The sequence below is a fragment of the Malurus melanocephalus genome, unplaced genomic scaffold (assembly GCF_030028575.1).
Source record: "Malurus melanocephalus ecotype Western Australia unplaced genomic scaffold, MMel_1.1 scaffold_2, whole genome shotgun sequence".
Lineage (NCBI taxonomy): Eukaryota > Metazoa > Chordata > Aves > Passeriformes > Maluridae > Malurus > Malurus melanocephalus.
The window spans coordinates 3,450,526-3,465,310 of record NW_026623234.1 but is presented as its reverse complement, the minus strand read 5'-3'; the positions used below and the strand labels follow the sequence as shown (position 1 = coordinate 3,465,310).

Here is a 14,785-nt window from a genome sequence, read left to right as displayed (position 1 = left end):
ACCGGGGAATCTCAGGGTTGTTCTACACTACGGTTTTATGAGCCTGGTGGCTGGAGAGAAGTGTGCGGTGCCAGGCGGGAGCTGTACGACCTGCCGTGTGTGAACTCGGACAGCACCGGAGGCACGGCCGGTTGCCATCGGGAAAGCCTTGGGCTCAGCGCCTCTGCTCTGCTTTGCCTGTAACTTTTCCTTAGAGTGGCATTTGGGATATGATGCATCTACCGCTTGGCGCTTAGGCTGGGCTGATTTACTTTGGAGAGAAGGGTGAAGGGGAAGAGTGAGTTGGGAGGAAAATGTGTTGCCAGTCTCAAGAAACCAAAGGGGCATTGTTCACCTCTAGGGAAACTGCCCAGCCTCTCCCAGGAGTCAGGCGAGTCCTCAGTCCAGCAGCTCTCCCTGAGAGTATGCACAGATGCATTGCTGTACAGCCCGAGCTTTCCATGGGAGTTTGTGCTGCTGATCCTGCAGCCCCTCTGYCAGGCAGGACCCAACCCTGAGGCAGAAGTGGGAAGAGCCCCAGAGGTGGTTTGGAGCAAGGGTATCTGGCGCTGGGCAGCAGGAGACTGCCTGCACGCAAAGCTCTGCCGGCCTCTGCGAGGCTGCAGCTGTGGGACAGTGTGCCTGGCCCCGACAGAGATCTGAGCCATGGTTTGTTGCTCCCCTTTCACAGCACTGGCACCTCCCRCGTTCCCGGTGTAGCATTGAGCGTCTCTGAAGACTGCCTTTGCAGTGGGAGCAGGGAACAGGGAGGGGGAATCCACTGATTAATCCGCTTCTGCTTTGCCACGCAAAAGATATCTAAAGCCTTTTATGCAGCCTCCTTTGTGAAGGAGACAGTAGAGATGCAGAATTTGCGTAAATAGTAAGTGCACTGCACCAGGCACAGGCTCACAGAGTCTGGTAAAGAGATTATGCAGGCAGCCCCATCTCTCAGAGACCTTGCCAGCTCCTGACTTCCGAGATACCATTGTGCCTCAAGGGTTGACTCTACTGGGCTTTGCTGGAGGCAACAGAATCCTGTAGTGTTCCAGCAGACCTTCCAATGGCACATCATCCCAAGACTGAGCGCTCACCTTGCCCGCTTATATCTGAGAGACGTATTGCTAGGAGTTTTGTGCTTTCCCTAATTCTATTCATATCCAGTGTCGATGAAGGTATGCTGATAAGAAGTGCTTTATGCCAAGACCATTTATTTCTTTACCAAAATGAAAATAGTATGTATTTGCACAAGCCATTTTACTGACGTGCAATATGGGCTGCGGTCAGAAGTCAGGGAACCCCTAACCAATATAGGTAGTACATTTTTATAGTTAAAAACAACTTTTGCCTGCAAGCAGACCCTGTGAAAAAGAAGGTTTTGTGTAAGAGTGCCATCTGGTGCCACCTGCTAGGACAGTGTGTTTAAAGTGTCTGGTGGCCATGGGCAGGCCGGCTCTGTCCTGCCTCATTTAAATCGTTTTTCTGCTTGGAGAGCTGCTTCTGGAAGAAGCTTGCCCTTGTCTTCTCATTAACTATGTTGCAGTGACTCAGACATCGCTGTGCTCAGCTGACAGCAGAAAGGTGCTTTTTAAAAGGCTTTTTTTTCCCCTGTGGATTTTTTCCCAACTGCCAGCACTACAAAYTTCTGCTGGAATGAGAGTCAAGCTGAAACTTTCACTTCCTGCAGATGGTATATATGAGAGATCCTGTAGGCACTTCTCACCTACCAAATCTGTTGGTGGTACAAGAGCCAGAACATAATGCATCGCCCTCTTTATTCTCGCTCCTCATGACAATGGGGAGGATGGAAGAAATACACTTGGATTTTCTTACTAAATCAAGCAAATCTCCTGGGATCTTGGAATGTGTGGAGAAGTTCTTTTTACTAGAACTGTGCAAAGCATCACCATGCACAATAGCTCCCAAAGTTGCCAATGCCTTTGCTTCAAAGATAGGCAAACTTTTCCAGATATTGTTCAGCAGGCATTTTTCTTAAAAGAGGCCAGGAATTTCAGCCACAAAATGTCAGTATGAAAATTTTGCTGAGTATGATTTCCTCTTTTCAAGAAAGAAGCAGAAAGAAAAGATGGATGAACCTTACTGCASAGTCTGTGCTCCTTTAGGGCAAGAATTGCATGTGTCTAAACTACTCTCTTTTCCTCAACCTTGGCAGTCCTAATGAGTCATCTTCATCTTTTAAAAMATGGTTCTCTTTATTGTTCCTCTGAAGCTGTGACAAAGAATTAATGAAGGCACATCTGTAGATGTGCATCTTCAGAAAAATCTGTGTGCTTGCAATAGAAAAAAAAAAAAAAGAGTAAGTGTGGGGGCTGCCATTCAGAGAGATATGGTACAAACAGGAAATTCAGCAAGAACAAATCCCGACTCCTGCCCCTGGGATGGATGGATGGATGGATGGATGGATGGATGGATGGATGGATGGATGGATGGATGGATGGATGGATGGATGGATGAATGGATGGATGGTCATGGAGAATTACTGTGCCCCACTAGCAAAGGCAGCTAGGAGCAGGAATGAGGTGGTAGATGGACACAGGAGAGTGATTATCCACTTTTTCTTGATAATCATAAAATTGTATCTCAAATACAGTGTGCAGTTTTGGGCTGCCTGATACCAGAAAGACATGGATAAATCTGAATGCATCAAGGGGATTGCCACCAAGGTAACAGGGGGATGGAGAATTTCTCCTCTGAAGAGTAGCTGAGGGAGTTGGACTTCCTCAGCTGGAGAAGAGGCAGCTCTAGGAGGGCCTAGAAGAAACCTACCTGCACAGGTGAGGAAGTTACTGAGAAAATGGAGCCAGGCTCTTTCATAAGTGCATGGCAGGAAGGTGAGTGGTTTTAAATTGGAATGGGGCAGTTTAGACTGGGTATAAGGAAACAATTTATCATTGTGAGGATTTTGGTTGGTTGTCTTTTTTTTTTTTTTTTTTTTTAAATCTCACGAGGAGTGGTGTTTGCTTGTTAATTGGAGGGAAATCTCCAAGGGACACAAAATGCTTCTCTTCACTTAAATTGTGTTAACCAGACCTACACAGGATGGCTACTAGTAGCACTGTCAGTCTTCTTTTGCCCAAGAGGCACATACTGCCATTGAACTTAGGCAATTTTGTTCATCTTATTCTCCCAGAAGGACCTACCATATATGAAGTTAATCCTTCATGCAGTGCCTGTTTATCAATTTCACCTGTTTGTGTCTTGCCCAGTCCAGCGTTTCTGGTCATTTCTGTGAGCAGCCATCTATTTGCTTACGGTCCATTCCAACTGCACTCAGAGAGCTCTTACTTTCTCTTTCAGCTCTTATCAGTGCTGTGAAACTCTTCAAAAGACTTATCTTTTGAGTCAGATTCACCACTATGCCTTACTGGGTTTGTGACATTGGTTTCAGAATGAAGCCAGAATAAACCAGCCAAACAGGAATCATGTGTTTCTTTTTAACCCAGTACCCCAGTGAGTTTGTTTCTTTCCTCTCTTTCTGTGTTTTATATTGCAAAAAAMCACCTTCAAAGATGACTTTGGATAAACACAGCTTTATTTTGACTGTATGCTTTTTTAAGTATATACTTTACCTCCTTCAAGAGACATCAAGGCAAAATAATAGCCTACATTTCACTCAGGTCTCTGCTATTAGAAGCTGCAGAATGGCTGTTCAGGCTGTCTCAGGAGTGCTAACCCAGCTCCTCTGGGGAATTCACTCTTTCACTGTGTGATCCTGTATGCCCAGGCAATGTGACAATTGGCATTTTCTGGAGCCTACAAAGGGTCTGCAGAATGGGAAAGGAACTGCTTGTCTCTGTGGGTTTGCTCCTAGAATGTAAGCTGTGTATTGGGCTTACTGTGTGCCCTTTCCTTAATATTGTCCCAACCTGCAGAAGGAGGAGAGTGGCAGGACTGTACATAGTGAGCAGGCTGAGAGTGGTGCTGGTGCAACTCAGGGGAAGCTTCCCCTGAAGATGAAGAGAGGCTATTCACCATGGATGACTGTCATTCTCACAGGAAGCCTGTACACACTTTTATTCCTCTTATGCTTACTACAGGGACATAAATAGCACTTAAGTAGTGCTTAAGTATTGGACTGACCTTTGGTCTRAGTGAGTTTCATGCTCTGTAAACTCATCATCTCGGTGCACAGTGAGGATGGAGAGCTCAGGCAGATTTGGTCACTCACTTTGTATGTCCTCCAGTTGCTCCAGGAGAGCTCTGCTGTAATGGAAAGCRGGGTCTCTGGGACTGATGGTAATCTCTCATGGGGACACATGCAGCAAGAATTTTGGCCCTGTATTCCTGTGCCTGGTAAAATTTGATCAGTAACATATTTATGGAAGGGCTATTTTCTAAATTTTTTTTCCTGGAGCTTGCAATCCAGATTCTTSTAGGGTCTGGAGCACAGATACCCAGAGACTTGGTGGGGCCATCAGACCTGGCCTGATGGAAATGAATTCAAACAGATTAGTTCCCAGATCTTTCTATTTCAYAAGTCTCTTTGGATCCATCTCATGGCTTCTCCACTTCGCATCCTGCTGCTCCTTTACTGTCTCATGGTGGGACTTAGACTTGCAGAAATGCAGGCAGTGGGATGAAATCAGAGCTGAACATGGGTCCATGGGTCTCCGAATCTGGGTCTCTGAGCATCATCACTGCAGAGTCACTATCAGGAAAAATGTTTCCATTTTGGTAATGAAGAGGAGGAGAGACTTGAACTTCATTTGAAAGACTCTTCGTCCGGAGACTGTGGATCATTTGTGTGCCCTACCTGCCAGGAAATTGATAAACGTTTGAGATACTGTTCCTAAATAAGCACATTCATCTGTTGGACCACTGCCTGCATGTGCTGGGAACCCGTTGTCCTAAATTATCATCTCAGCCAAAGTAGGAGAACCCTTTAACTGTGCTCTTGGGCCAGAACTAGGAGAGAGGCTGCAACTCAGAGCAGGATTGCAGGAAGGCACGTGTCCAAAACAGGGTTAAACAGTGGAGACAGAGCCATCATCTTGGTGGGGAGAAGCAGGAAAGTCTTTGGTGAAGTGCTTGCAGAGTAAACAAAGGGAGCATTTGGCAGGAGGTGGAAGTACATCTGTGCACACAGTCCGCTCCCACCAAGGGAGGGTGTCAGCAGCACCAGCTGGGAGATGCTGGAGTTGTGTACTGCTCAGACCATGTCTGCCAGGTGATCCCCATCCCCTCTAGCATAAGGCAGCCATTCAATGCCACCACCACTTTCAGAGAGGGGGAAACCTGAGGTCTCATTTGTATAGATCAGACTGTAGAACACCTCTAAGACTGGCCCACTGTACCTCCTCCTGATACTATTTAAAATACAGCCCAGCTGACACCTCTRTGCCTGACTATTGTGGTTCCTCTGAGAAAGGTTATTCCTGTGCTTGCTCCCTTTTTTTCCTCAGCACTTCTACATAGGTTTTAAGACTGTAGTATTTAATTAGCATTTAGTAATTACTTATTATTTAAAGAATCCTCAGTGTTAAAAGAAGCAAATGAAAATAACTCTCTGGAGTTGTCTTCAGGACGGCCACATGGCAAATCCTCTGTGCATAACCACAGGCAGGATTGTGTTTGATACAGCAGTTTGATTCTCAAGACTGACTTGTACCAGTGCATTCCAAGGAAGGGATGAGGTAACACACTAAAACCTATACATACTTGTCCTGTTGTGACAGTCCACTGCAAGAAAACAGATGGTTTACAAAAGCCAATTGGTGACTCTCCTTGTTGCAGAGTTACAGGAAAACAGATAGGGCATCAGCAATGAATCAAACCATTACAGTTCACCTAAGAAATGGCCAAAACCTGTCTCTTGGCCTAATTTGGCTCAGAGAATTCCCAGGGAAATTCCAGGTCTGTGCTGTGAGGTCCAATGCAGTCACCTATGCTTCTCAGGCAAGCGTTGCTCTTCTTCAGAAGACATGTCTGTTGGAGGAGCCAAGTGCGTTAAGTCCTCACTTCCAAGCCAGTCTTAGTCCTGGGATAACTGCATTCTACCAATCCCAGCTTTCTGCCAGGGGCTGTACTTACACATCTGAACTGCTGGGACTTCATATCTCCACATGGGAGATGAKAAGTGAAAACAAGGGTGAAAGCAAAGCCATGTTTCTCAGCTGACTCCCATGCTGGCACTGTCTTTGTGCCAGTGCAGCAGGTGCCTTATGTACAAGCAACCTTAATGTAGGTTGGTATCCTCTTTCTGGAATCATCGATCCAGTAGTGCCTAGCCTGGCGCTAGGACAGACTGGGTGCTTGCTTGGAGCTCTTCTCTTAGTGTTGTAAGTTGTTAGATGTTTTATTGGGTTGGCATCTGCATGTTTYGCAACGTTCCTCAGAGCAGAAATAGCTGAAAGGTTGTGAAGAGCCAAGGGCATGGCTAGAGTGGCAGGGGACTGCAGGTAGCGTGCTGGAAGGCAGGCTGTGTCTTTTAACCCAGTTGTTCCCTACATGTCTGCCATGCAGTGTTTACATCTTTCTAACTTATTCCCAGCTGCTCAAGAAAACAAATTTTACTTCTGCTTCCCTGTAGGGTCACATCATTCAAACTTTTCCTTTCCTGTAGTTTCCTGAACTGACTTGAACATTCTAGACTTATCCTCTCACCCATCCCTTTCTGACTTCTTTTCTCTTTCTTTGTATTTCTCCTTTGACTCTTATTTTCTTAAACCTGTCCAGGGCAATCTGCCTTTGAAATCATGTAGTGCTGCTCTGGTCTGGTCTGTGTCCAAGTGATGGATTCTTGACACTGATCTTGACACACTGTTCAGCCAGAACAAGATCTCATGAAGGTTAGAAGTGCACATATCCACACACTCTTTCACTTGTTTCTTCCTTTCTTTCTTGTTCTGTTTTATCTTCTCACTTTCTATGGCTGCACAAATTCCCTGTGCAGCACTACGCAAAGCTACTCTCCCTGAAACTAGTATGTAATTTAAGCCAGTACTGAAGTAATTAGTACCATCTTTAGAGCTCAAAGGTGATGCCTTATGTGAGGTCATTTATTACGATCACTATCCAGGCTGTTGCAGAGGAAACTCACCCCTGACTACCTCAGCAAAGTTGCTTTTGGCTTCTTTACACTGTGACTTTGTCTTGATTAGGAAAAATGTTCGTTTAGGTCAGTCTGGCTGACCTGATTAGCAAAATCTGCTTAAAATGAAGTTAGCATTTTTCCTAGAATAGAGGCAAAACAAAATGCTTTCAGCTTAGCAATCTGTGTCAGGAGTTCCCCTGCAACAGGAATGTCAGGGCTCCCTTGGGATGAAACTGGCAGTTAAGGCTGGAGGACTACTACAACTTGGGCCTGACACCAACTGTGTTACACAGGAGGARACTGGATACTACATTAGTTGTGGACACTATCGGATTGTCAGCATCCCTTCTGCAGGTGACCTTTCTTAGACCAATGCCCAAACATCCCCCATGCTGACTCTCCAGTGTGGTGTCATGGGGTCACTGGCTTCTCCTTTCAATGGCATGGCACATCCAGGGGGAGCATTGCAGCTCAAGAATAACCCATCTCTGAGGCTTAGAGGGTCTACCATGAGGACCTGCTCCTAGCTCTGCAATATTTGCAGCCCTCTCAGTACTGGGAGGAGAGCTTTCTCCTCCAGAAGRGGAAAGAGGCAGAGGGAAACCAGGATGAACAAGAGGACCCAGTTCCAGAGCCTCAAGAGTTAACTGTTGCATGTCAGAGCAGCTTGATGATGAATGAGTCCACTAAATTCRTGACAGTTGAAGGAAGGAGCTGGGCAGATGATTTTGGTTGAGCTTACTGATGCCCGAGGGGGTGGGACTGCAAGCCAGGCAGCTCAGGGAGGAGGAAACCAGCTCTGACATTTGTAGAGACTGTTGATGGAAGGTTTCTTTCAAAGACTTTTCACTTTCTTGATCTGAGAGCTCTTTGCCCAGGGAGTGCTGGAAATGTGGCTCTTCTTTCCAAGCAAATGTGGCAGACTCTCAGAGTTAATGAGGTGCTGTTGAGCCACAAATACTGAATTGCCAACTGAATGATGTTGGATTTGTTTTTGTTGTGTTTTTCCTGTCTTTATGGACAATGGTGCAGTGAGCTTGTTGGGAATGGAAGAACTGTATTTTAGCCCTGCTCTGCCAGTTTCTTAGTGTGTGATCCTCAGGGTGTCACTTGCAGTGATGCAGCTTTTCCTCAATATAAAAGACTGCACATCCTTATTCTTACTGAAAAGGAGAAGCATCATCAATGGGTGAAGCAGATTAACAAAAACTGAGACTGGAGTGGGGTTTTACCAGTAAGTATCTGCCAGGAAAGATCCATTGGAGCTATAACTTTGCTTCCCTGGTTGGACTCTTTGTGAATGACCTTGCAGCTATACATGATATTTGCCACATTTTTAGTTTGGCTGATCTGTTTTCCACTGATATCTCTGTTCCTTRTCCCTGTGGACTGCATGTGTCTCATTCTGACCTCAGATACTTCAAGCTAATCCAGAGTAATCTTTCTGTGTCAGTATGAATGACTGCGTTGGTCAGCATCAGGATTTAAACTAAAGTACTTTTGGCCCATGCTGTTGCTGACCTGACCTCTCTGGGCCTTACTGAAAACCAAACAATTTGTGCTTTATAAATCCAGTGAATGGGCTGTACTCATACCTCATCCTCCACTGCACAACCAGATCCTGGCTCAGGCACAGATCATAACTTCTACCTCAGTTTGGTGCAACTTGCTGAGAGCACCCTGTTGTATTTTTGCCCCAAACTGCTGTGTGGTCAGTGCTGGGCTGAATTCCCAGGCTCCCAAACTACATCTCCCCTGGTTTATAAATGAGAAGGAGGTAACAAGCTGAAAATGAAATGAAAACCAGAATGTCATGCTTTTATCAGTCCCTAGCAGAACATTCAAGACCCATGTCAGTCTCTCCTGCTGCTCAGCACATGGTTTAGCACTTTCCCTTTCTTTGGAGGTGTGTTTTCCTCACAGTAAGTCTGTCTGGCCTGTTATGAAGTTAGGATCACCATCATCCATTCAGAAGAGTGATGCAGAGGTTGTTTTTTCATCCTCTGATGCTTTTCCTGCCCTTCAGGTTTTGTCAAATATAGTTGGCAACAGTCCAGCAGCTGGATTAGCAGTAATTAGTGAGCAAGTGGCYTGCAGCCTTTTTTCAGACCTGGCAAAGTAGACACCTTTCACTTTTTTCTTACATGGTTTTGAGCCCTTTTTTTATTATGCTGGGAGAGAGCTGAGTAGCATCAGTTGCTGCTCTGGTCAATACTGGGGACTGAACAGTGGGTGCTGCGCTTCTTTCTTTGCTGTTAATTAGTACCAGGGCGGTCGGTAGTGGCTGCTAGCTGAGACAGCAAAACAGTTTTCTCCCTCCCCTTGTAGCTGCAGCCACAGTGAGTAGTCAGTGGCAGCTGTAAGCAGCTGGGGTGAGCTGCAGCAGAGCAGGAGCAATGCTGATTTCTTCATTTTCCTGAATGCTCCATGCTCCAGGGGAGCAGCCCTTGCAACCTCCTCCTTTGTGACCTGCAGCTGAAGTCCCAGATGAGGTGAAGGTACACACTGCTGTGTCAAGCCCAGCAGCTACACAGTGTGGTGAGGTCACCCAGCAGCCTTGATGCCTACAAGTAAATGCCAGAGACCCATGTCCAGACCAGCTGCCTATCCACTGGTCTCAGATGCCTTTCTGATATTTGATTAAAATTAATTACACAGAGTTGTCAGAGGATTTATTATTCTGCGAAAGGGAAGAGTGAAGGACACCAGAAGGGATGGAGAATAGGGAAAGAAAGAGGGACGAGAAACCAAAGATGAGAGAGGTAGCTATGCCGTTAGCATTCCTGAGCCATCTGGACCTGTTGGCATGGCCCCATCTGGATGGGCWCACATGTTCATCCACAGCATGATGTAATCTCCATTGTCCAGCATTTGATTTTTCTCCTTGTGCTGGATGGCCTCGTATCTAGTGCATGTCTGGAGCGGGCATTTTGATTTCCTGTTGCTATTTGTGGACTTTTCCTGGCCAGTCCTCAAGAGCAGCTCGGGCAGTTTGCATTCCTCAAGCAGAAGCAGCAATGCCATTCCGCTGGCAGGAGCAGGGGCCAGCTGGAGCCAGCCTGCCAGCCCAGGAGAGGCAGCCTCACATGGGGAACCAGCTGTGGTCTGCACTGTGCTGCAGCTGGAGAGAGAGAGACACCTCTGCCTGGTGCTTGGACCACTGTAGCTGGGTTCCGAAATCAGCTCAGCCTTCAACACCAGCACAGAGAGGGCTGGTGGGACCGCTGTTTCCAGATGTTTGTGGGCTTCCCTGCCCTGCTGGATCKTGCAGCAGAGTAGGAGGAAGGAGAATTTTATTTGACCCAAGATCTATTCCTCCTTTGGTAGATATGAGTAAAAAGCAACTGGTTTCAGTCCCTCTTCTTTACAAATACCAGCACCAGAGAACACCAGGGCTTTTGGCTGCCCTGTGAGGCAGGTGGGCTTCCCAGCACAGAGGAAGGGAGGGCAGGAAGGACATGATTTGACACTGCCAAGTGCCCACTCCTGACAGTGGAAGGCCTGTGGTCTCCTTCCCTCCATCACTCATTGCCATTTCCAGAAGGCAGCACAGTCTAATGGGAAGGATTCTCTGAGGTTCTGTGTTCTGTGGGAGACAGCCATGCCTCACCAAGACCAGCCATCTCTTTTTTTATGTCCTTCCTAGCACATAAAGATTTGCATGTCTGCTTCCATAACTGTTTGAAACACACTGCCTGAAGGTCTTTAAGTCACGGGAGTCACACAGGAGCAAAATAGCCYTCTTCACTACATACACTCGATGTGTAGAGGGGCAAACAGTTGAGCCATAGGTCCCCTCCTCTTGCTTTTAGAATCAGCAATTCCCACCCTCCTGCATGAGATGCTGAGGGGATGAAGATGGGATTTCTRTGTACCACTGTTGCAAGCAAATCTCAAACCCAGTAATATGAGGGCCTGCTTCAGATTATGCCATTCTCCATTCTGATTCAAGATGTGGGTAGCTGTGTGATGATACATTAGGCAACAGTTTGACCGGAGCATCCAGTACTCCCCCCTCTCAGAATGTCTCAYCCTGCTCACATGCCTCCCTTAGTTTTGTTTCCTCCAGGGGCTTAGGAATGGGGAAATTTAATGCAGTGACCCCAGGGAGCAAAATTCTTTTCAGCAGAGAATCCTACTACCTGGTTCAGAAGTAGTCCTCTTTGCACCCGAAGGGAGCAGGGCTTTGTTTTCATAATMATCCAGGGACAGCCTGTCCACCAGGGATGGACTCCCTGGAACCACAGAGCTGAGCTTTTCCACYCTGCTCAGCTCTGTTGAGTGAGAGAGCAGCTCTGGAAAACGACGGCCTCTGTTTAAACCAATTGGCAAAACTCTTGCAACTCTCCTGGGAACAGGCCAGGGATTCTGAGTCACTGCTTGAGTGGGTTGTGGCCAAGGTAGTCGTACCCAAGATATTAAGTGAGAGAGGAGAGATCCACCCAGGAGTGCCAGCAGAAAGAGAAATAGTCATGACCATAATTAATAATAATATAATGATGAAAAGATTCAGAAATGCACTGCCCACTCCAAAAATAAAGTTTGAGGACAACTCAATGTTGTAAAGAAAAGAGAGGAAAGAGTCGAGAAAGACTGCCAAAGCCTGCATGTCAGCTGCAATGCAACRAGTCCCATCCAACTGGCCTGGGTTCAAAGAGCTCCTATTGTCCAACAGCATTTCCAAGACACCATTCAAAACTTTCAGAAAATGAACCCAAGATGCAGGGTGAGATTTATCACACAATAAAGGCAAGCCAGATGTGTGCACCCTTTCAGAGAGAGACAGGAGGAAGGCAAAGGAGGAGTGAAGCAGTAGAGTACCAAGCAGCAGAGGCATGAGGGGAGAGATTGGCATAAGACTTAGTGCTGTGAGCATCCAGGCAGGAACAGAGGACTGCATCTGTGCTGGGAGACATACTRGGCACTTGTGAAGGGTTTTCTGTATATGAAGAACACCATACTTGGGAAAATTCACTTAGCATCAAGGTTAAAGGACAAAAAGGGAAGATCTCACTGATGCTTCTTTCCTTTTGTTGCACAGAAAGCCGTGGTGGATACTAAGAGGTTGCGTCTTGTCCTGAATTGTATATCTACAAAATAAGGCCTTGTCTGAAAGGATGTCCAGAAGACAGTGTAGATTTTATCTTGATTTTCTAAGGTTCACACAGTCTTTATTATCACTTTGCAGCACTGGCCACCATAGCAGGACTGTGACTTCTTTTGCCACAGGAATCACTCATTTCCACCTGTGATTTGAGTATGTTAAAATCTAGCAAGTAATTACTAAGAAAGGTAATTTAATCTTTGAATATCCTGCTAATATGGAGTTACATGATTGCAACCTGACATCATTAGATAACTCCTCAGATTCTCCCTGCCTGCAATGTGACCAGTGCTCTTTCTGCTGTGGGCAGAACAACCCAGYAGGGTGGCCATGCCATACCACACTCCGTAGATTAAAAGGTGACTTGGATTTTTTCTCAGGAAAATCTGTGGTAGTAAGGACTTGTTCATCTACAAGCAAAAAGCCTGAGAAAGCATTTTGGAGGCTTAAGCTAGAGAGTCCYTCTTTGCAATGACTCATTTGTTTGGTGACTGTATTTTTCTTCTCGAACAGTTGGTTGAGTTTTGGTTTTGGGGGTTTTTTTTGGAAGGGCTGGATTTATCTTGAGCTTTTAAACTGAGCTCAGTTGCAGATGACGAATTTGAAGCAGGAGGCACTCGGCTCTGTAAGGAACTATATTTATATATTTACCAGACAGGTTCCTCTAAGCCCTAAAACCTATGAGGCTATCCATCATCTCACTTGTCCAAGGATTTCTGGTGTCCAGAAAATGGATTGCCAAATCCCCCAGCTTCGGCAGAGACCACTCCAATATTGGGGTGCAGATGTCTGTTTGATCTYAGACCCAGGAACCTTCAAAGCAGGAGTTCAGGGCATAATAGGTTTCCTGTCTTCAAAGAAACATGGGATMTTTTCTTCTCAGAAGCTTCTGACATTACTTGAGTACATGATACCATACATGTCCACATTTCAAACTTCTTTTCACCAGTTACAAGGTCCTTGGCTGTTGAGCCTTGTTGTGGAGTAAAAGGGATATCTGGGGAGCCAGATGCTGGGAAAATRTTTTCATAGGCTTCCTTTTCTCCAGCTGTGATTTTCATCCCATGGTTGAAGTGACTGCCTGATCTCTGACCAGTCAGATATCCATCCTTACCTTTGCAAATGCAGGGCTTTTACTCCTGGTTCACCAGCATCGCATCTTCACTCTACCTCAGCATGGTGTTAATCCAGGGTACCCAAGTAATGATGAATGGTCTGAGAGGTGTTACTGCCCTTTGCGGGCTAAGAAGGATTTCCCCATTCTCCAGAGACTCTGGGTTTTGCAGCTCCACCACTGAGGTGAAAATGATACCCTCAGCATTGGAGCTGAAGTTAAATTTCCTATCTGCTGCTCAGGGCACAGATTTTCCACTGAGATATTGGCAGAAGGTCAGAAATCTGCATTCCAAGTTGAATTGCTTTGAAAACTGTCCTGGTGCAGGACCTCATTCAGTCTGCCGCTTGCAAAACCCAACTCTTGCTCAGCCTGGCCACTGAAGAGAGTCCCAGCTCTTGCTCTCTCAATATTTTGTGTGAAAAGCCTCATGTCCTTGAGTCACAAATCAGCTAGTCCAGACTTAGTTGCTCTGTTAAGAGCCCTTTACAAAGGCCCAAGGAATGAAAGCCACCAGTAATGTTTGGCATTAGCTGCATGCCTCAGCTTTTGGACTTGAACAGAGTACAGCTCTTCCTCTTTYAAGGTCTGGTTTTCTTTATGGGTCTCCAGGGTCCTGCCAGGGGACAAAATGTGAATTATCTCCGATTTTGCTCTCTGAGCACTAAAGAGAAACAGTTTCAATGAGACAAATGAAGATTATTGTAAAGATAATACAGACGTTTTCTCCTTCTCTGGTTATCTCCCAAAGCAGATTTCCTCTATCTCCCAGTGTGCCYTTCTTGTTGCTTCCTTGCAAGATGCAAAAAAAAAGGCCCATAATGGCATGGGGCTGACAAGCTGTGTACGAGCAGGGATCTGCCAGCTCTGGCAGCTTCAACTCTATACTGGGCAGGGCCAGACGTTTCAAAAAAAAAAAAAAGATGGAAGAAATGGTGGTGTGGTATTTATTCCAATTTATTTCGGTTATTGAATAAACATTCCCATCCCACTGACTGGTGACTGGTTTGGGTAGTTGCACTTCTCTAATTTATTTTTAATTGTTTTGAACATTCATGCTGCATTTCATGTCTTTTGGTGATACTGTGACATGGTTTCACATCAGCATGGCAGTATAATTCATGGAGAAATGCAGAATAAACCAATATTTTCTTTCATTTGCCTTGCCTGCTGTCACACCGTGCATCCCTCACCATTAAGCAGTTTCTCCAAACTGCCCAGGCAGACATGCCACACACAAATCCATGTAGGCTTTTTCAAGGTAGATKTACCTCCAGATTTGCAGGGCTGGGTTAGGGATGCATCACTTGGTTGTACAGACATGGCTATGGACACCCAGTTGTGTTCTGACTGCGGTGCCTCTGTGGGGATTGAGGAGGGGTGGACGAGCTTTGCAAAGGGCACCCCCTGGGTGGAGGTGGATCACATTAACATAGTAGATAGGGCCTTCCCAAAATTGTGGATATAATTTTTTTACACATCAAGTTTGCAGATGCTACAGCAGCTGAAAGCCCCGTCATGGGTGTCACTATGA

At 46.0% G+C, this 14,785-nt stretch overlaps 1 protein-coding gene across 5 annotated transcripts in view; it reads left to right on the top strand.

Annotated features, from left to right (window-relative positions):
- CREB3L1 (cAMP responsive element binding protein 3 like 1) overlaps positions 1 to 14,785 on the top strand; it is a 62,179-nt gene that overhangs the window by 17,881 nt on the left and 29,513 nt on the right. The gene's annotated exons all lie outside the window — the stretch shown is intronic.